General features: G+C 37.7%; 1 pseudogene; it reads left to right on the top strand.

The window, feature by feature from the left end:
* Window positions 1-11296: 11296 nt before the first annotated feature.
* On the top strand, window positions 11297-21138 carry LOC140833306 (E3 ubiquitin protein ligase DRIP2-like; annotated as a pseudogene).
* The last annotated feature ends 1253 nt before the right edge of the window (window positions 21139-22391 follow it).

Raw genomic sequence — 22391 nt, 5'->3', positions numbered from 1 at the left:
GTCCAATCCACTGTTTTCCAAACCGGACCGGACCGGCCGGTCGGACCGGTTCAACCGCGAACCGGCCTCCAGACCGGTCCGGAGATAAGGAAAAAACTGGAAAACCGGTTTAACCGGGAAAAACCGGTTAAAACCCGGTTAAACCGGAAAAAACCGAAAAAACCGGAAACCGGTTAAAACCCGGAAAAACCGGAAAAATCGGAAAAGTGGTGTTTATTTGGATATTTGTTGTAATTTTCATCTTAAAAATTAAGTAAAAACTATAAAAACATAAATAATCAATATTTTACTATTTTATTTATTATATAAAATAAATAAAATATTAATTTTATTGATCTGGTTCGACCGTTCGGTTGAACCGGTTGAACCATTTTTTAAGGCTTGACCGGTTCGATTAACGGTCCGGTTATAAAAACACTGGTCCAATCCTTATCAGTCCTTTAGGAACCCACATTTGTACAATTCTAGGTGACCTTGTACTTCGGGTATCCAAAGAGGTTTGTGCAACATAAGGTATGCTATTTCAAACAGAATGCATCTTAAAATGTTGTTCTTCCCTTCTGTTTTTGTTGTCTGACATGTATCTCTTCTGAACAGGTCTAGAATGATAGTACTGGTAGTTTTTAACCTTCATAGAGGGTTGTCCTCCTGAGCTGAATCATCTGCTGGATCCAGAACTCTGGTGAACTCTTCTCTTAGGTTCAACATAACCCAGACCATAATGCTTCCTTCTGTTCGTCTGATCTACAATCCTTTCAACTCGAACAGTTGGTACTACTAGTTCATATACCACACTAGATTTAACAAAATGAATGCATTTCCCTTTGCTTGTATACAGTTCTGGCTTAGTACCCGTTTCGGAAGTGCTTTCACTATTGCTGAATCCGAGACCACTTTTGTCACCAGATTGCTTCTGCAATTTTTGCATCTTCTCTAAAGAAACATAAGACTTGTTCCATGCATTTACTAGAATAGATAACTTCTGATAGACTTCATCGTCTGGTAATCTGCATTATCCCTATCATTCTCAGTTCTTAACTTATTCATCTCAACTTTTAAATCATTGCATCTATTCTATTGCAAGCAAGGAAACTTACTAACTTGATCCTTTAAGTTTTGATTTTCAATCTTAACTTCCTCGAATGATCGAGAAAGTCTCGAGTACTCTTCCACCATGTCATGCAGTGCTTTAACCAAATCAGTTCGTGTAAATTCATTCGCGTCAAAATCAAATACCTCTCCAGATGTCGAGGTGGATTCAATGTCTGCCATGAGACATTTGATACCTTCTGCATCGCTATCAGTAGAATGACTTTCTGAGTCAGAAGACTCAGAGCTAGAATCCGCCCATTTAGATTTGCTTTCCTCTGTAATCATCGCTTTGCGATCTCTTCTGTATTTCTTGTCATTCTTCTTGTATTCCTTTTTCTTCTGATCATCTTTCTTTGGCTTCGGGCAATCAGCAATGAAGTGCCCAAATTTTCCACAATTGAAATACACCATGTCACCAGATGGTGAATTTTTCTTAAAGTTTCGGTTAAGACCCTGGTAAGCTCGATGATTCTTCTTCATAAATCTGGAAAATTTCTTCACAAATAGAGACATTGCATCGTCGATGATCTGTTCAGCAGTATTTTCAAATGTGCTTTCAATGGCAGTAGCAGGTGATGTACTTGGAACAACTACAGCAGTAGCAGTAGTAGTAGCAGTGAGAGTCTTGGTAGGTAAATTCGTTGAGGGCTCCTCCCCTCTTCTCACTTTTAGTTCAAACTCATAGGCTTCTAAGTCTGCGAACAAGTCATGTAATTCTAACTTGTTCAGATCTTTAGATAGTCTCATAGCCATAGTTTTTACATCTCATTCTCTGGGTAAAGCTCTCATAACTTTGAGTGTTATTTCTCTGTTTCCATATTCTTTCCCAAAAGCTGCCAGCTTATTAATCAAGATGCTGAAATGTTCATTAAACTCATTCAGAGTTTCTCCAGCTTTCATTTGAGATTCTCAAATTTCTGCATTGCTACAGTTCATTTCCTTAACAGATTTGGATGAGTTTTTCCCAAATCTCTTTAGCAGTAGAACACATCTTGATCTTACTGAAGGTATTTTTGTTGAGAGTTTTGTAGAGAATATCCTCCGCAATATTATCAAGATTGACTTTATTTTTATCTTCTCCAGTCCATTCACTTATGTGCTTTTCAACCATCTGAGGTGCCCCCTCAGTAATGACAACAACCGTGTTTAACTTTAAGATCTTCAATAGACCATCTGTGATGACAAACCACATGTCATCGTCTTGAGCTGCAAGATGAGCTTGCATCCGGATCTTCTAGTCATCAACGTCTTCTTTTGAGAACATGGGAACCTTGCCGAAGTGTGCCATATTTGTTGTAAATATAGAAAAAGAAAAATATGCTCTGATACCACTTGTTTGGGAACAATATAGAGTTTAGAGGGGAGGTGAATAAACTCTTTCCATTGTTGGTTGATTTTGCAAAGGGTGCTAGAATCCTGTAAGAGATTATAGCTTATCTTGTTCAAGAGTAAGTCCAGCAGATCACAATAATAAGTGCGGAAACGATTCAATGGAGTACAGTTAAACACAATAAAACAGTAGCCAGTAGAACATTTGTTGTTTCTGGAAGTTCGAAGATAAAATCTTCTACGTCTCCCCTTCTTCTGTTTCCAGAAGGTATCACTAAAACATTTTGGATATTACAGTACAACACTTGTACACACCCACTTTAGTAGGGCTTGTCCTTATCCTACTGAAACTCTTAGTTACACAACTCAATAAAAAACGAATATAACAAGGTTCTTGAAAAGACTCTTTTCCAGTTTACAAACTCTTTTCAAAGATGTAGCAAAGTGTTTAGCTTGAAGAGATTTTACGAAACAGCAGCACAATATGATCTCAGAAGATCGGATCTTGATAATAAAGTGTGTGATGCTTTTCTGTATGTTGAGCTTTGAAGATAAGTAGTTGAAGATAGCTCAAACTCACGTTTGAATGATCGTTGTGTATATAAAGATAATAACGTTGTTTTCTATATAGGATTGAACCTAATATATATAGAAAACTAGAGTCCAATGTCTATATTCAGAGTCGGCTTCTGAAACTCTTGAGCAATATCAGCTTTAGTACCTAAAATGGGTCCTGCAGAAAGCTACGAAACAATCAGTCTTGTTTCATACCAAAACTGGTAAGGAGCGTTAAATGTCTTTGTTCAGCATTAATGATGCAATAAATACTCGTACTAGATAAAGTAACGGTAACATTTAACATTGTAACGATCAAGTAAAAGTCGTTAAAATCTGATTTTGTATAAGCCGATTCTTCTTCTGTTTATCTAAGTAGTTCGAGTACTGCTTTGTTAAGGTGATACGAGAACTTCTGCTTTTATACAATCTTCTGGTTTGACTAATGCGATCTACTGGTTTTGACTTTCATCACCACAATTAAATTAAGTCTATCATAATTAATAAATATTGGCTACATTTTTATATATTGTATTTTTGAAAAAATATTTATTGTATATTTATATCATAAATTTTCATAATTTAATATTAGTTTGAACATTTTAAATTTTTTAAACAATTGTTTATTTGATTTAGTAAATATACTTTATTTTTCTACAATTAGATCTTCAAATTTAAATCATATATATGAGAGAAATTTTGTTATTATATATTTAAATTAATTTTTATAATTCTATTTAATTTTCTTTAAAAAAAAATTCAAAATCAGGTTAATCGGGTTGCTCGGGTTGATTTGGGTTCGGTTTCGGGTTGAAAGTTTTCAGTTTGACTCGGTTCGGATTGAACAATTTTTTAAGTAATATTAATGTTCAATCCGACCCGACCCACCTAACCCACCCGAATTGACATATTTTTTTAAAGACAATACCTTCTATTATTTTAATTACATCCAAATTTTATTTTCTTCAAAAAAAAAAATTTATTTTGGTTTTAATTTGAAAGAAAAATTAATGAAAAAATGTTGGAGATTAAATATATTTTACATTTTGTGTCCACTTATAAAAAATTATAAATATAATCATAATATTTTAATTCTACACTTTTATATTATAATAATAATATAATTACCAAGTGAAACAACCCAAACTAATTGTTTTTAGTTTCTAAAATATATATAATTTTCTTTCAAAAATATAATCACTATATTTTTTATTTTTACTAAAATTCGGAAAGAAAATATATAGTGGAACAGGTTATTATCTTACATAAAAAAATGACAAAAACTTGTGTGGGACGGTCTCACTGGTAGTACATATTTTGTGAGACATATCTCTTATTTGGGTTATCAATAAAAAAAATATTATTTTTTATGTTAAGAGTTTTACTTTTTATTGTGAATATCGGTAGGATTGACTCGTCTCATAGATAAAGATCTTTGAGACCATCTCACAAGAGATCTATTCTACAAAAAATTATATAACAAATTATATTCCATGTTAAAATTTATTGTAATTATCCTCACCTGTCAACATTATCGCAAAAATTTGTGTGAGACGGTTTCACGGATCGTATTTTGTGAGACAAATATCTTATTTGGGTTATCCATGAAAAAATATTACATTTTTATGCTAAAAATATTACTTTCTATTGTGAATATTAATAGGGTTGACGGTCTCACAGATAAAGATTCGTGAGACCGTCTCGCAAGAAACATACTCCAATATTATTATAATGAATATTATATAATTGCTGATGATTGATGAAGCATAACATCTACGCGTCTAGCTGCACTCATGAATTAAATCGAGTGAGGGGAAATAAATGGAAAGAGAAATTTTTTTTAAATATTTAATAATATTAATTTTTTTAAAAAATAAATCTTCAAAACACCAAAATATTCTTTATTTTTAAATTTTGTATATTTATATATATTTGAAATATTGATTGATGTGAAATTATAGTAAAACTAAAAGATTTATTCTTGTATTAAACTTGTTTAATCTTGTAAAACTTGAAATCTGATCTCATCGCATCGTCATATTTCATACTTTCTACAACTTTACTTGCAATGCGAAATGTAACACTTGTTGATGATTTGACGGTTGCAGATCAATCTCAAACTTTAAAAATTTAAATAAAATTCTTCATAAAAAAATTTAGTTAGTAATTTGTTTAGTTCATAACTAATGATATTTAATTATTTTTATTTTTCTTTTCTTTTTGATTTTTTAGTTACATGCATGTTTTTTTTTTGAAAAATTAGTCGTAAGTTTGAAATTTTAGTTATATGTATTATTAATCTTTTTTAGTCATGTGTAATTTTGTTTTTAAATACCGAGTAATTAATAAAAAAATTAATATTTCAACGTCATCTTACTCTTAAACATGTTTTTACTTTTTATTGGACACAAAAGACTCGAATTAGTTTTATTCAATTCGACTTCGATCTGAAATTCGAAAATTTTAAAACTTTTGGATCGAATCCGGTTAGAACTAAAGTTCGAAAGATTCGAACATGTTCATGAATTATTTGAATTATCGTTCAAAAATCAGTTGGTCCCGAGTTCGACTCGAAAAAAATTCAAACATGTTCAAAATTTGCTCAAACTCAATAAAATCAAATATGAATCAAATATTTTTCTAATCAGTTCGAAAATTATATCAATTGGTTTTTAGGGAAAAATCGTCCAACAACCTATGCTAGCGTGGGCCTTAACCCCAAAGTTCCCCACAAACATCTTGACGGGTGCATATGAGGATTTTATTTTGGCCCCCACAAATTAGGGGTAATTACATTTTCTGCCACAACATTCACATATGCGGGTGTGTAGTGTGTGTATATATATAATATACACATATGCGTGTGTGTAGTGTCTGTGTATATATATACATACTTGTTCTTCGCTCCTACTCTGTCTTTCTCGATTTCGACTCACACCCCAGCTATATAGCCAGAGCCAGTTCTCAGATCATCCGCGAGAGTCAATCCCTCGAACCCACGTCCAGCTTTCCCCCATATCAGCTGTTTATACTCGGATTTGCTGGTCAGTTGATGTAGCAATCCCACCTTGTAATCACACGCGTGTGGTTATTATTACGGTGCCTGACGTTTGCTTTTGCTGTAATAATCTTGCTTTGGTTTATGGGTTTCTTGCAGATGCTATAGAGCCAGTGGATATGGACGTAAATCCCATGCCTCATGCGGTGGCGATAGCATGCACCCCATAGGATGTTGGTCCCACGTGCGGAATTTGAGATAATAAAACCCGAAAATAAAGAATAAACTGGACACCGAGATTTACGTGGAAAACCCCTAAAAATTATTAGGGTAAAAAACCACGGGCAAGATGAAAAGAATTCCACTATAATATTTTGTGGTGTACAACTCACTCACTGTGTTTCCAAAGAGAACACACTCTCTTAATACAGGAGAACAAATACCTCACAAATAATATAGAACTAATAGAAGAGAAGAGAGAAAACTCAAGATATTACTTGAGATTGGGATGCATAAGAATTGCAAAATGAGCACCTATTTATAGGTGCATGTCTATGTGTGAACAAAGAAATCACACAATATCATCACGCAATGTTCACCCACCTATATTGACCAATGCTCACCCACGTTTTTCATTTAGGCCATTCCCGACATGCAAAGTATGACACCCCTTTGGCTCCATCTCATTTAATATCTTTGTCTCTCTGTCAACATTTCTCCCACTTGGAGATTTGATTGAGAATCAAACACATCTCCACACATCCTTTCAATCTTGCCATTCCCTGCTGCTTACGTTTCCGCAAGACCACTTGAGGATCTACACCACTCAAACTTTTCAATGTTTACTGGCTTGGTCAGAAAATCAGCTATGTTTTCCTTTGTATGGATCTTCTGCATATCCACACTTCCTTCTTCTACTACTTCTCGCACAAAGTGAAATTGTACTCCAATGTGTTTCGTCCTGGAATGAAAGGCTGGATTCCTTGCAATGTGCAAGGCACTCTGACTGTCACAAAACAAAGGAACATTATCTTGTTTGTGCCCGATCTCCTCCAGTAACCTTTTAATCCATATTGCCTCTTTGCAAGCTTGAGTAGCTGCCATGTATTCTGCCTCTGTTGTAGATAACGCCACAACTGTCTGCAGTTTTGAAACCCAGCTTACTGCTCCTCCTGCAAGTGTAAACACATAACCAGTAGTAGATTTTCTCTTGTCAGGATCACCTGCATAATCTGAATCGACATAGCCCCTGAGTGTAAAATCCGATCCTCCATAACATAATGCAGCATTCGAGGTACCCTTGATGTATCTAAGGATCCTCTTGACAGTGCTCCAATGCTCTCGTCCAGGATTCGCCATATACCGACTAACTGCTCCCACTGCTTGAGCAATGTCCGGTCTTGTACATATCATGGCGAACATCAAACTCCCCACTGCTGATGCATATGGTACTCGAAACATCTCCATCCTCTCTGCTTCACTGCTAGGACACATCTCGGAGGATAACTTGAAGTTAACAGGAAGAGGGGTCGATATTGGCTTACTATCTTGCATGTTGAAGCGTTGCAAGACTTTCTTCAAATAATTTTTCTGGGAAAGCCAAATCTTTCTGTTACTTCTGTCTCGGTGAACTTGCATCCCTAGAATCTTGTTTGCTGGTCCCAAGTCCTTCATATCAAATTCCCTAGCCAACTGTGCCTTCAATCCTTGGACCTGATCTTTGTTGGGGCCTGCTACCAACATGTCGTCCACATACAACAGCAAAATGATATAATCATCACCAGACCTCTTGAAATACGTACAAGGGTCTGCACTCAGTCTGTTGTATCCAAGGCTCATGATATAGGAATCAAATCTCTTGTACCAACACCTCGGCGCCTGTTTGAGACCGTACAGAGATTTCTTCAACCTGCAAACCAAGTTCTCTTTGCCTTTTTCCGCAAAACCTTCTGGCTGGAGCATATAGATTTCTTCTTCAAGATCTCCATGAAGAAACGCCGTTTTTACATCTAGCTGTTCTAGATGTAGGTCAAACACCGCACACAATGCCAACACTACTCTGACTGTTGTAAGCCGAACCACAGGAGAAAATATCTCATTGAAGTCAATACCTTCTTTCTGAGCATACCCTTTTACTACCAATCTAGCACGATACCGTTCCACTTGATTATTGCCATCTCGCTTGATCTTATAGACCCATCTGTTACCGATGGCTTTCCTCCCTCGTGGTAGTGTAACAAGATCCCAAGTTTTATTCCTGTCTAATGCCTCCAATTCTTCTTGCATTGCTATCATCCACAAAGATACATCCGAGCTTTGAGTAGCCTCGTCGAAACTCGATGGCTCACCATCTTCTGATAATAGACAATATGCAATGTTGCTTTCAGTGACATAATCTGAAAGCCAACCTGGTGGTCTTCTGTCTCGAGTTGACTGCCTCACATTGGAAACCTCAGACTCAACTTGTACTTGTTCTTCGTGCTCTGGTACTGCTTCACAAGAAACTTGACCTTCGTCTGTCTTATTTTCTACCTGAAAAATAGTAGTTTCTAAATTCTGTGTGCCTTTGTCTCCCTTTACTTTATCTTCCTCGAAGATAACATCCCTGCTGATGACAAGCTTGTGAACAGTAGGATCCCACAAGCGAAACCCCTTTACTCCATCAGCATAACCCAAGAAGATACATTTTCTGGATTTCGAATCCAACTTCGATCTTTCTTGCTCATTGTACAGAACGTACACCGGACTTCCAAATGTATGCAAATGAGAATAATCTGTCGGCTTCCCAGTCCACATCTCCATCGGAGTCTTCAGATCAATCGCCACTGAAGGAGAACGATTGATAATATAACAAGCGGTTTTGACTGCTTCCGCCCAAAATGACTTTTCTAGACCCGCAGTCCTCAACATAGCTCTTGTTCTGTCCAACAAGGTCCTGTTCATCCGCTCCGCCACTCCATTCTGTTGAGGTGTGTAAGCCGTCGTGAACTGTCTTTTGATGCCCTCATGTTGACAAAATGCATCAAACTCGTCACTGGTATATTCTCCTCCATTGTCAGTCCTCAAACACTTGATTTTCTTTTCAGAATCAAGTTCAACCCGCGCTTTGAATTCTTTGAAGATCTGGAAAACATCTGATTTCTTCTTGATTAGATACACCCAACATCTCCTAGAAAAATCATCAATGAACGAGACAAAGTATCTCGCTCCTCCTAGGGATACAACCGGTGCTTGCCAAACATCTGAATGAATCAGCTCCAATATGCTTTTGCTCCTGGCAGTAGAAGTGCCAAACTTTAATCTGTGTTGTTTACTGGTAACACAATGCTCACAAAAGGGTAGTGACACTTTTGTAAGTCCCGGCAGCAGCTTCCGTTCTGAGAGAATTTTCAAACCCCGTTCTGACATATGCCCGAGCTTTCTATGCCATAACACTGTTAATTCTTCTCCTGAACCATTTGATGCAACAGCTAGCTCCGCCTCTTTGTATGTTTCTCCCAAAAGTACATACAGATTTGCAGCAACCTTTTCCGCCTTCATAACCACAAGCGCGCCTTTCACAATTTTCATGATCCCATTCTCGATACGAGTTTTGCACCCGATGTCATCCAATTGCCCCAAGGACAAAAGATTTTTCGTCAGTCCTTTCACATGTCGTACCTCCTGTATGGTGCGAATGGTGCCATCAAACATTTTAATTTTGATAGTACCGACCCCAGCGATTTCCAAGGCATGATCATTTCCCATGAATACAGATCCTCCTGAGACTGGTTCATAATGATCAAACCATTCTCTCCGAGACGTCATATGCCACGTCGCTCCTGAATCCATAATCCATGTGTCACAAAATTTGTGTCTGCCTTCTGCAACAGTTGCTGCTTCGCTGAATAATATTTCACCACTGTCTGAAGTACTGGCCACATTTCCTTGAGAACTTTTATCGATACTCGTACACTCTCTCTTGAAGTGGCCTTTACCGCCACATTTAAAGCAGTAAATATTTTTCTTCTTACTTCTCGACTTTGATCTACCGTGCCTGTGGCTCCCACTGGAGTCACGTTCTATAAACCTCCCTCTTATCATCGGTAAAGCCTCCGCCTGCTTCGAAGTCACCAACCTATCTTCCTTATTCTTCCGCCTGCTTTCTTCTCCGAGAACCGCCGTTAAGACATCATCGAATTTTAGCGAGCCCATAAGGATGTTGTTGGTTAGGTTGATGATAAGTTGATCATATGAATCTGGTAGACTTTGAAGTAGAAGCTCCGCACGTTCATTTTCCCCTATTTTATGCCCCATGGAAGTGAGTTGGGCAAATAGAGTATTTAGTGTATTGATATGGTCGGTCATCGATGAAGATTCCGCCATCCGAAGAGTATAAAGCCTTCTCTTTAGGAAAATCATGTTGTGTAGCGACTTGACCTCGTACATCTTTGTCAGAGTATCCCAGATATCTTTTGCCGTTTTTATCTCGGAGATACTTGACAATACTTCGTCTGCTATGGCCAAGTGTAAATTGGCAACAGCATTATCACTCATCTCATTCCACTTTACATCGTCCGTCATTTCCTCCGGTCTATCTCCAATAGCCGCCAAACAATTTTCTTTTCTTAAAATTGCTTGCATCTTTATTTTCCACAACAGAAAATTACTTCCATTGAACTTTGTTATCTCGTACCTTCCCGCCATTATGTCTACAACAATTTTATAGACTGGACAAAATAATCCCGCCTTAAAAAATCTCAAAAAATCTTTTCTGATGTGGAAGATCAGTCTAGGCTGCAACCACAGAGCATACTCAGAATTTTAAGAAATTTTAAACCAAGGCTCTGATACCACTTGTTGGTCCCACGTGCGGAATTTGAGATAATAAAACCCGAAAATAAAGAATAAACTGGACACCGAGATTTACGTGGAAAACCCCTAAAAATTATTAGGGTAAAAAACCACGGGCAAGATGAAAAGAATTCCACTATAATATTTTGTGGTGTACAACTCACTCACTGTGTTTCCAAAGAGAACACACTTTCTTAATACAGGAGAACAAATACCTCACAAATAATATAGAACTAATAGAAGAGAAGAGAGAAAACTCAAGATATTACTTGAGATTGGGATGCATAAGAATTGCAAAATGAACACCTATTTATAGGTGCATGTCTATGTGTGAACAAAGAAATCACACAATATCATCACGCAATGTTCACCCACCTATATTGACCAATGCTCACCCACGTTTTTCATTTAGGCCATTCCCGACATGCAAAGTATGACACCCCTTTGGCTCCATCTCATTTAATATCTTTGTCTCTCTGTCAACATAGGATACGTGGTGGCTTTCGTTCGTGGTTTTTCTTGCGTTGATTTTCGGGGAATTCGATCGTGCGATGCCGAATCAAGTTGTGAAAGCGAGGCGGGAGTCGGTGGCGTCATGCATGACGTGTCCTCTCTGCCACAAGCTGTTTCGCGATGCTACTACGATTATTGAATGCCTTCATACGTGTGAGTGGCTTCTCTCTTGTCGTAATTGTTTGGATTCGTGGATTTCTCTTGTAATTTGGTGCGAGTTCGTCAAATTGTCACCTGTTCTGGGGTGTGATGGTGGTTGTTTCATCTGGGTTTTTTGCTTTGAGTTTGTGATATTCGAATTTCGATTTTTCGTTTTGTGGGATGGGCTGTCAGCGATCTGAGAGCTACACGTGTTAATGGGTTGTTTGTGTAAATTTTTGTATCCATATTCGGCTTGTTGGGAACTTTATTTATCTGTGGATAAATGATTAGATATATATATATGTGAGCTGAATTGCGATTACAATCAGGTGAGATTCCTGTTTCATTGATCCTATCATTTTAGTGTTGAAGTGTGTTCTTGATTTCAGTTAACTCGTTACGCCTATATTTGAAATATCCGATGATTGATCAAGTTGGAAAACTTCCTAATTTTTAAAATTCTTTTTCATGAAATCTTGTTTAAGGAATCTGATATTCTTTTATCTTTGAATATTATCCAGTTTGCAGGAAATGCATATTCAAGAAGCTATTGGATGAGGAAATGGACTGCTGTCCAGTTTGCGAGATTGATCTGGATGTGCTCCTTTAGACAAATTAAGGTAGCTAGCTGTCAGCATTGATGGCTCTCTCTCACACACTAGCTCGCACTGATACAGCACTTCTCTTCGTGCTCTTTCTTTCTTTTCATTAGCGTAAAATACAATACAGGAATTTTGTTGCATTTTCTTGTAAATTTTCCTACGTATGGTGAACATCACATTGCTTCTTGTATATATGCCATGTGCCTCGTTTTTCAATCAGACTTGCTGCAGTAAAATTGAAAAAAGAACCTTTTTGTCCGTGCACTTCATGTGCAATCACATTTCTTCATTTGACCGTGGGCTGCATCATTTTTCACTGTCATTTTCCTTAAATCGTTTATCAGGCCTGATCATGATTTGCAAGATATAAGGGCGAGATTATTCCCTTATAAGAGGACACATGTGAATTCTCCGGAGGTTGTGACTCCTGTCACGTTTCCAGCCAAAAGAAAGGAAAGATCCCTCTCATCATTGGTGGTTAGCACTCCAAGAGTTTCGACGCAGAGTGGGATTACTGGTAGAAGATCAAAATCCATTGCTAGAAAAGTATCAAGAGATTCAAGTTTCATCATAGAGAAACATTTTAGAAAAGAGGAATCCTCGAGTGACCACCTTGAGAGCTCTAGCTCACAGGAGATTTTGACAAAATTTACTCAGAATGCAAGGCAGGTGAAGTATAGAGTTATAATTAGTTTGAATATTACCAAATTCGTGAACTGTGTAGATTTTTGCATTTGCTACAACTACGATTCCATGTGCTGCAGAACCATACTGCTGCTGAGTCGTCTAATCATCCTAATTCTGATAAAGGAAGGGAGAATGATTCTGAACTTTGGGAGGGAAAACTTGATCTTTGGAAATCATTAACGTGCTTGGTGGAAGCAGCGAGTAGGAGCAAATCTTCAAAGTTTACGACTCAAGGATCTGTTGCTGAGTCCGAATCCCATGACAATGAGAGAGATCTTGCTAATAAGACCAAACATAAGGAAAACAGGCTGAAATCGAAGGTTCAAGCTGAGAACTCTGCTGTTCACACTTCACAAGAATCAGAAAGACCTGACAAATTGCGGAGAGGTCGCCAAAAAAAGAAGGGCGAAAAGCTTGGAGAATTCAGGGTTCCACCTCCGGTTGTGCTTGATGCTGCCTGTGCTAAATTTGACCGAAAGAATAGTCCTATTTGGTTCTCAATAGTGGCCTCTGATGTGCAGTAAGCAGTCACCTATATCCTTAGAACAATGTGAAATAAAATTTTAATTGGAAGCCAACTACCTTTGTAATTTTCTGTATTATATCTTCAGAGATGGAGATGCACCCTTACCTCAGATCGCTTCTAGTTACCTAAGAATAAAGTAAGTGCTTGATAACTATTATTACTTTTAACTTTTTAGTGAAAAAGTGTTCCTGTTGGGATGTTTATCCCTTACATTCTCCACCAGAATCGCACTACATTATTAGTGGCTTATAACTTCAATTATCTGGATGCATGTCAACAAAATGTCAGCCAATGGTATATGAGAAGAATCAACTTAACACATATAGAAGTCATAGCTCAAGCAATCCCTAATTATTAAAATCTCGTGGTATTGGGAATTCCTCTGAAATGTTTCCGTGCTACTGTGGTTGAGAGTTTCTATTTCTGTGTAAATTCAAACTTTACATAGCGTCTTACCATTTTATGAAGATATAGTTGACTGTCAATTGCAGATCTTAATCAGCAGTGAAAATTTCCCCGGATGTGAGCCTCTTTTCTTGGGAAGGTGGACTAGTGTTGGTGCCGGGCTAGTCTAAATGAGTACTGCTTGGTGGGCGCGAGTTTGAAAATAATAATGTGTAAACAACATAGATTTCAGTGTTCTTTGATGCTTTTCAGAACTCTTTTCTTGATCCAAGGATGTACTGGCCTTACTCATCTCATAGACTAAGTTCAAGGTGTAGCAGAAACAGATATGTTTAGAGTCGTAACCGTTTGGGTCCACGCCATCTCTTTTTGAGACATTGGTGTTTCTATGTTTCCGTTTGTCCATCACCCCTAGATCCGTTAATGATCTAACACACCCATAGGCAAATAAATACAAGGCTGATGAGGAACCAGCACCTACTTACTGATCTCACACCTTCGTAAGCAGATCCTTGAGTACGTGTGGGCCGGTAATACCATTAATGATTTTAGATTTTCATTGTGGTTCTATGAAGGTTGCCACAGTTGAATTTTATTACGGAACTATGTTGTGGAATTACTGCAGATAGTTTTTTATATATTCTCTTTTGGAGTCTCTGCGATTCAAACTGAATAATTGAACTCATGCTCACATATCCCTTGAATATTATAACGTGGTTATTATACTTTCCACTCTTTTTGTTTAGCTGAATTGTTAACTGTTGGAATTTTGATGCTTAATGAATGAAAATTAAGCAAGTAAATCAATGTGTTTGATTTGGAAAAATTCGAAAAGAAAAACGAAGCTTAATGAACGAATATTAAGTTCGATTGTTCTGAATAAAACTCGAAAGAGTTCATCATCATAAATCGAGTAGTCGGAACGTGTAAGGGACGGAAAAAAAAAAAAGAAGCTCGGTGAACAGTGCCATGCGCGCGGCCGCGCGGGCATGCGCGCAGCCGTGCGCGCTCGCCTGCCGAGACAGTGGCAGGCGCTGCCGAGCGCTGCTCGGCAGCGTGCGCACGGACGCGTCCCTTCGAAATTTTTCTGACATTTTTTCATTCCTTTGGCATTGTTTGATGCTTGTGATCAGTTACAAGTGCCAAGGGACACCCCTATAATTGAAAGATCATGTCTCTTACATGGAAAACATTAAATGCATGATTATTTAAAAATCAAAAACACATTCAAACACATACAAGCATAAGCATATTCTCCTTCTTCCTTTCTTCAACAAGAGAGAGTTTCTTCATTTCCTTGTGATAGAACTTGAATATTTGAGTGCTCATTATTCAAGTGTTGTAGTTGTATCTTGGGAGAAGATTGCCACAAACTCTAGCACATTGTGAGGGCAAATTCTTCTTAAGGAGAAAGTGTTCAACACTTGCCTCTACAAAGCCATTTTCATTGTTTTCTTCTTGCTTTTCCTCTCATTTTGAATACCCCAAACAACAATCTTAAGAAGAATTTTGGTATTTTGATCATTTGCAAGAAGAATCTCAATGGCATCATCATCTACAACACCACATGCTACCATTGCTCAAGGAGAGAAACTGGAGAAATTTTCTGGTGCGGACTTAAAAAGATGGCAACAAAAGATGCTTTTCTATCTCACAACCTTGAGTTTGTCAAGGTTCTTGAAGGAGGATCCTCCCACCATTGCTGAAAACGAGACAGATACCAACATGAGGGCCGCTTTGGATGCTTGGAACCAAAGTGATTTCTTGTGCAAGAACTATATCCTCAATGGACTTGACAATGCATTGTACAATGTGTATTGTCAAGTCAAAACCGCCAAGGAACTTTGGGATATGCTTGATAAGAAATACAGGGCGGAGGATGCGGGTTTGAAGAAATTCATTGTTGGGAGATTTCTGGACTTCAAGATGATAGACTCAAAATTTGTGATGAGTCAAGTGCAAGAACTACAGCTTCTCTTGCACGAGATTCATGCGGAAGGAATGAGTCTAAGCGAATCCTTCCAAGTTGCTGCATTGATCGAGAAACTCCCTCCATTGTGGAAGGATTTCAAGAACTATTTGAAGCATAAAAGGAAGGAGATGGGATTGGAGGATCTCATTGTGAGATTGAGGATAGAAGAGGACAACAAGAACACCGAGGCCAAGACAAGTAAGATGGCACCAAGGGTGAACATTGTTGAATCAAGTGTCCAAGGAAAGAAAAGGAAGTTTGAGAAGCAACCACAACAAGGCTAACAACCACCAAACAAGAAGAAGTTTAAAGGCACTTGTTATAACTGCGGAAAACCGAATCACATGGCGAAGGATTGTAGGAAGCCAAAGAAGGGAAATCCTCAAGCCAGTGTAGTTCAAGAAAGGTCGGTACCATTTGATTTTTCTGAACTTAATTTATCTGCAGTTATTTTGGAAGCCAATTTGGTGGAAAACTCCAATGAGTGGTGGGTTGATACGGGAGCAACTCGACACATATGCTCCAACAAGGGGATGTTCTCCACATACACTCCATCGACCGGGAGAAAACTATACATGGGGAACTCCGCAACATCTGAGGTGGTGGGCACCGGAAATGTGGTATTGAAGATGATATCGGGTTTGGAAGTAACCCTTGTTGATGTACTTCATGTACCGGACATAAGAAAGAACCTCGTGTCGGGGTCTCTGTTGGTCAAACATGGGTTTAGACTAGTATTTGAGTCTAACAAGTTTGTATTGACTAAAAATGGTCATTTTATTGGAAAAGGATATCTCGATGAGAACCTTTTCAAGTTGAACGTAATGGCTATACGCCAAAAATGTGTTGAAAGTAATAAAGGAAAAAGTTCTATTTACTTGCTTGAGTGTTCTTATTTATGGCATGTTCTTTTAGGACACGTAAATTTTAATACATTGCAACGTTTAATGAAACTTGAATTATTGCCTAAACACAACGTCGATCCAACACACAAATGCGAGATATGTGTTGAAGCAAAAATGACCAAAGCGCCTTACCACTCGATTGAAAGATGTACAACTCCTCTAGAACTAATACACACCGATCTTGGTGATTTAAAGTTTGTACAAACTAGAGGAGGAAAAAGATACTACGTGACATTTATTGATGATAATACAAGGTAATGTTACGTATATCTTTTGAGGTCAAAAGATGAAGCTCTTGAAGCATTCAAATGTTATAAGACCGAAGTTGAGAATCAACTAGGCAAACAAATAAAGAGAGTTCGAAGCGATAGAGGGGGCGAATACGGAGCACCGTTTGATGAATTCTGCACATCTGTGGGTATAATTCATGAAACGACTGCACCTTATTCACCACAATCGAATGGCATTGCCGAAAGAAAGAATCGAACTCTAAAAGATATGATGAATGCTATGTTGATAAGTTCAGGACTACCCCAAAACTTGTGGGGGGAAGCAATACTATCGGCTAATTACATCCTGAACAAGATACCCCACAAGAAAAATGACAAGTCACCGTATGAATTGTGAAAGGTCACAAACCTTCCTACAAGTACCTCAAAGTGTGGGGGTGTCTAGCTAAGATTGAAATACCAAAGCCTAAACAAGAGTGGATTGGACCAAAGACGGTCGACTGCATATTCATCGGATATGCACATAATAGTAGTGCCTATAGGTTTATAGTGCACAAATCTGAAAATGCAGAAATGAATACGGGCATGACAATTGAGTCAATAAATGCAGTATTTTTAGAAAATATATTTCCTTGTAAAGAAAGGAAAGAAAATGGTTCTAGCAAGCGAAAACTTGAGATGGAGCATGAAGGTCAAGTACCTATACATGAGCCAACTCTAAATGAAAATGCTATACCATTGGAAGACTCTTCGAAAGAGCAAGAGCCAAGAAGAAGCAAAAGGGCTAGAATCTCAAAGTCTTTTGGTCCAGACTTCCACACTTTTATGTTGGAGAATGAACCAAAGAACATACAAGATGCTCTGGCTAGCCCTGACACTCCTTATTGGAAAGAAGCCATCAACTCAGAAATGGATTCCATTTTGCAAAACCATATTTGGGAACTAGTGGATCTTCCACCAGGTACCAAGCCATTGGGATGCAAATGGATATTGAAAATGAAAATGAGAGTTGATGGAAGTATTGAAAAATACAAAGCCAGGCTTATGGCCAAAGGCTATAGACAAAGAGAAGGTCATGATTTCTTCGACACATATTCACCAGTTTCAAGAATAACATCCATTCGTGTACTCATTGCTATTGCAGCTTTGCATAACCTTGAGATACATCAAATGGATGTCAAAACGGCATTCTTAAATGGTGAACTTGAAGAAGAAATATATATGGATCAACCTGAAGGCTTTGTTGTTAAAGGACAAGAAAGAAAGGTCTGTCGCTTAATTAAGTCTCTATACGGACTTAAACAAGCGCCCAAGCAATGGCACTAAAAATTTGACAAAGTGGTATTGTCAAATGGATTTAAGATTAATGAGTGTGACAAATGTGTTTACATTAAAGGCACTCGAGAATCTTATGTGATGGTATATCTATATGTGGATGACATGCTAATAATGGGGAATAACCAAGAGTTGATTAAGGGTACAAAGAAAATGTTGACAAAACATTTTGATATGAAAGATATGGGTATTGCTGATGTAATTCTAGGGATTAAAATCTTTAGAACTCCAGAAGCAATAGTCCTATCTCAGTCTCATTATGTAGAAACAGTGTTAAAGAAGTTTAACGCTTATGACTCTACCCCAGTAAAAACGCCTTTAGACGTGAATGTCCATTTGGAGAAGAATCGTGGAGAACCAGTTTCCCAATTGGAATACTCCAAAATTATTGGAAGCCTTATGTACATCACTAATTGTACTAGACCTGATATCGCTTGTGCGGTTAACAAGTTAAGTCGGTTTACAAGTAATCCTAGTGATGCACATTGGAAGGCGTTGACAAGGGTGCTTAGATATTTAAAGCACACCTCAGAATATGGACTACATTTCACAAAGTATCCAGCAGTACTTGAAGGATACTGTGATGCAAATTGGATTTCTGATACCAATGACTCCAAATCCACCAGTGGCTATGTATTTAGCATTGGTGGAGGAGCAGTCTCTTGGAGGTCATCGAAACAAACTTGCATTGCTAGGTCTACTATGGAATCAGAGTTCATAGCGCTAGATAAAGCTGCTGAAGAAGCTGAGTGGCTTCACAACTTTCTAGAGGACATTCCATGTTGGACAAATCCAGTGCCAGCAATCATGATACATTGCGACAGTCAGTCGGCAATTGCAAGGGCACAAAACAGTATGTACAATGGCAAGTCTCGACATATTCGTCGAAGACATAATACTGTGCGACAGTTGATCTCTAATGGAGTTATATCTGTTGATTATATTAAATCAAAGGATAACTTAGCGGATCCGCTTACAAAAGCATTAAATAGAGATCAAATGTACTGTCTGTCAAGAAGAATGGGTTTAAAACCTACCAAATAAAGTTTTCATAGTGGCAACCCAACCTTGTAGATTGGAGATCCCAAGATCTTGGTTCAATGGGACAACTAAATTATGAAAACTTGTGGAATCACTCCTCATTCCTAAGACGATGAGTGAAGTTGCCTACAAAGGTAGTGAGGTTAAGTATTGTACTTTTAATGATTCCGTAGCTTGCAAAAGTGGGGTAAGTAGGATACCCTTTTACAAGGAGATCACCTATGTACGTGTGAGGACGGGCCGCCTCGATGAAACACGTATGAAGCCAAGATGTGTTCCATGGCCAAAACGGACACAACCGATAAAACAAAATGGAAATGGAAGAAAGGTTATCTTGTGGGTACAGTTGTCTGGTTTTACATGAACCGCCAAGAAGTTCAAGACATCGCGTTCACTTCGTGGCCTAGTAAATCCGATTGTATTCCACTAGGGAAGGTTCAAAGCCAAAAGCCACCTCTCCTGATGAGATAATTTTTCGTATATACTCTCTCTTATGCATCACGAGCATTCATGCATTAATTTCATTCATGTGGGGGATTGTTGGAATTTTGATGCTTAATGAATGAAAATTAAGCAAGTAAATCAATGTGTTTGATTTGGAAAAATTCGAAAATAAAAACGAAGCTTAATGAACGAATATTAAGTTCGATTGTTCTGAATAAAGCTCGAAAGAGTTCATCATCATAAATCGAGTAGTCGGAACGTGTAAGGGACGGGAAAAAAAAAGAAGAAGCTCGGTGAAAAGTGCCATGCGCGCGGCCGCGTGTGCATGCGCGCAGCCGCGCGCGCGCCTGCCGAGACAGTGGCAGGCGCGCGGCCGCGCGTGTCTGCGCGCAGCCGCGAGCGCTGCCGAGAGCTCTCGGCAGGCGCTGCCGAGCGCTGCCGAGCCCTCCGAAATTTTTCTGACATATTTTCATTCCTTTGGCATTGTTTGATGCTTGTGATCAGTTACAAGTGCCAAGGGACACCCCTATGATTGAAAGATCATGTCTCTTACATGGAAAACATTAAATGTATGATTATTTAAAAATCAAAAACACATTCAAACACATACAAGCATAAGCATATTTTCCTTCTTCCTTTTTTCAACAAGAGAGAGTTTCTTCATTTCCTTGTGATAGAACTTGAATATTTGAGTGCTCATTATTCAAGTGTTGTAGTTGTATCTTGGGAGAAGATTGCCACAAACTCTAGCACATTGTGAGGGCAAATTCTTCTTAAGGAGAAAGTGTTCAACACTTGCCTCTACAAAGCCATTTTCATTGTTTTCTTCTTGCTTTTCCTCTCATTTTGAATACCCCAAACAACATTAAGTGCAATGGAAAAAAGACTGGGATCAAGGGATGGTTTGTGGGCTCTTGCACTAAAATTTTTGTACTTGGCAGCGACATTCAGTTTCAAATATAACTTATCATATCCATTCAAGTTTCACAGGGATGGGAGCATACCGGTTTCTCTGATTCAAAAATACCTGAGGGAAGTTGGACCTTGCAAGCGAAAATGAGGTAACTTGATTCATCCCATTCTGATAATTTATCTGTGGTTTCTGCCATCAACCTAGGAAATATTTACTTTCCTTGTCTGTCACTTTTGTACATCAGTAACTTATTAATTCGACTTTCTTTCACTAGCGGCCTTAGTTCTGAGATGGCGATTCTTGTACCTATGAAGTTATTTACAGCAACAATGTTTCTGCTAATCAAAGCTTTGTAGGTCGAAATAAAATGCATGGGACAAACAGTGATCCCCACATTAACATTGCATAATCTTGTGGAACTATGGCTTCAAATGAGTGGCACAGAGAGAGCATCAGCCACCATCGGCTCGTCTGCAAAGGACTTCGTGATGGTATTATGCTATACCCGCAAATTTCCAGACTCCAGTTGACTCTGTCGGGCTCGCATTCTTTTCTCATGTCCTAAGAATCTTGTGTTACATCGTGGTACTTCCGAACGATTTGAGTGTGCTCTCAAAAATTATTTGGAGAGGACGACTCTTGCAAGTTTCTTTGATGACTTGATCTAGGCATGGGATGCCTATCGCATGGAACAATTTGTGGTATTGTGTGCATGTATCATGCATATATATATATATATATATATATATATATATATATATATATATATATGTGTGTGTGTGTGTGTGTGTGTGTGGGCGCGCGCTGAAACTTAACATAATATTTATACCTTATTATTTTGTTGGAATTAAATTGTTTGCTTACATTACTTGAGATTAACAATAAGAAATTAAATTTTTTAGTATTTTGTATTTTTCTATTCTCCTCAAAATAAACTAGGAAATTGCACGCTATAATTTGTTTAAGTTGAAATTATTCCCACGTGCAACGTACGTGCGATGCATTTGGGATGCACGAAGAGTAGTCGCACGTGGGATGCACGATGAATAGTTTTATTTGAAATTGTAAGTGTTTTGTGCGTGTGGCAATTTAATTTTAAACAAAATTATTTAAGCAGTTATTATTAGGTTAATGAGATCCTACCTACGTGGGCACTACCCCAACTGCATTTCAACGGGTAATATCTTGTCACACATATAATTCAAAAAAAGTGGGTCCTATATATACATGAGCAAATCTTTGCCATCTATCCTATAATGGAAATAATATCCACATTGGTAGGATGAAATAAAACTTATAATTAAATGTCAATGACAAATCTATATATTTGAAATTAATGTTAGTCATTCAGTAATGTTGAGGGAAAAAAACATTTAAATTATATATTTTTAAGCACTCTCATATTTGTCAATATTTTTCTTTGAGTAAATACAAATATTTTTCCATATATCATGTTCAATATCAATCATAGTACTCTCATATTTGTCAATAATTTACAAATTATTTTATTTTATTTTTTTAATGAATTTGTTGATTTGTTTTTGTAGTCTAACCGTCGTCGTTCCAAGGTATTATTTTTATCACATTTGGTTTTAAAGATTTTGATAGATATTTTCCAATTGAGTAAAGGCAAAAACTTGTGTGAGACGGTCTTACGGGTCGTATTTGTGATACAGATCTCTTATTTGGGTTATCCATGAAAAAGTATAAATTTTTATGCTAAGAGTATTACTTTTTATTGTGAATATGATGTTTGGGCTAAAATAATTAAATTATGAAGCCCACATTAAATTATAAAGCCGACGTTCAATTATGAAGCCCAATTAAATAATAAGCCCATGTCAGACTAATTCTTAATCGATTCAAAACT

This window comes from Primulina eburnea, chromosome 6 (assembly GCF_022965805.1).
Source record: "Primulina eburnea isolate SZY01 chromosome 6, ASM2296580v1, whole genome shotgun sequence".
In the NCBI taxonomy this organism is placed as follows: domain Eukaryota; kingdom Viridiplantae; phylum Streptophyta; class Magnoliopsida; order Lamiales; family Gesneriaceae; genus Primulina; species Primulina eburnea.
The sequence above is the reverse complement of the archived record's forward strand: the minus strand, read 5'-3'. Positions and strand labels throughout refer to the sequence as shown.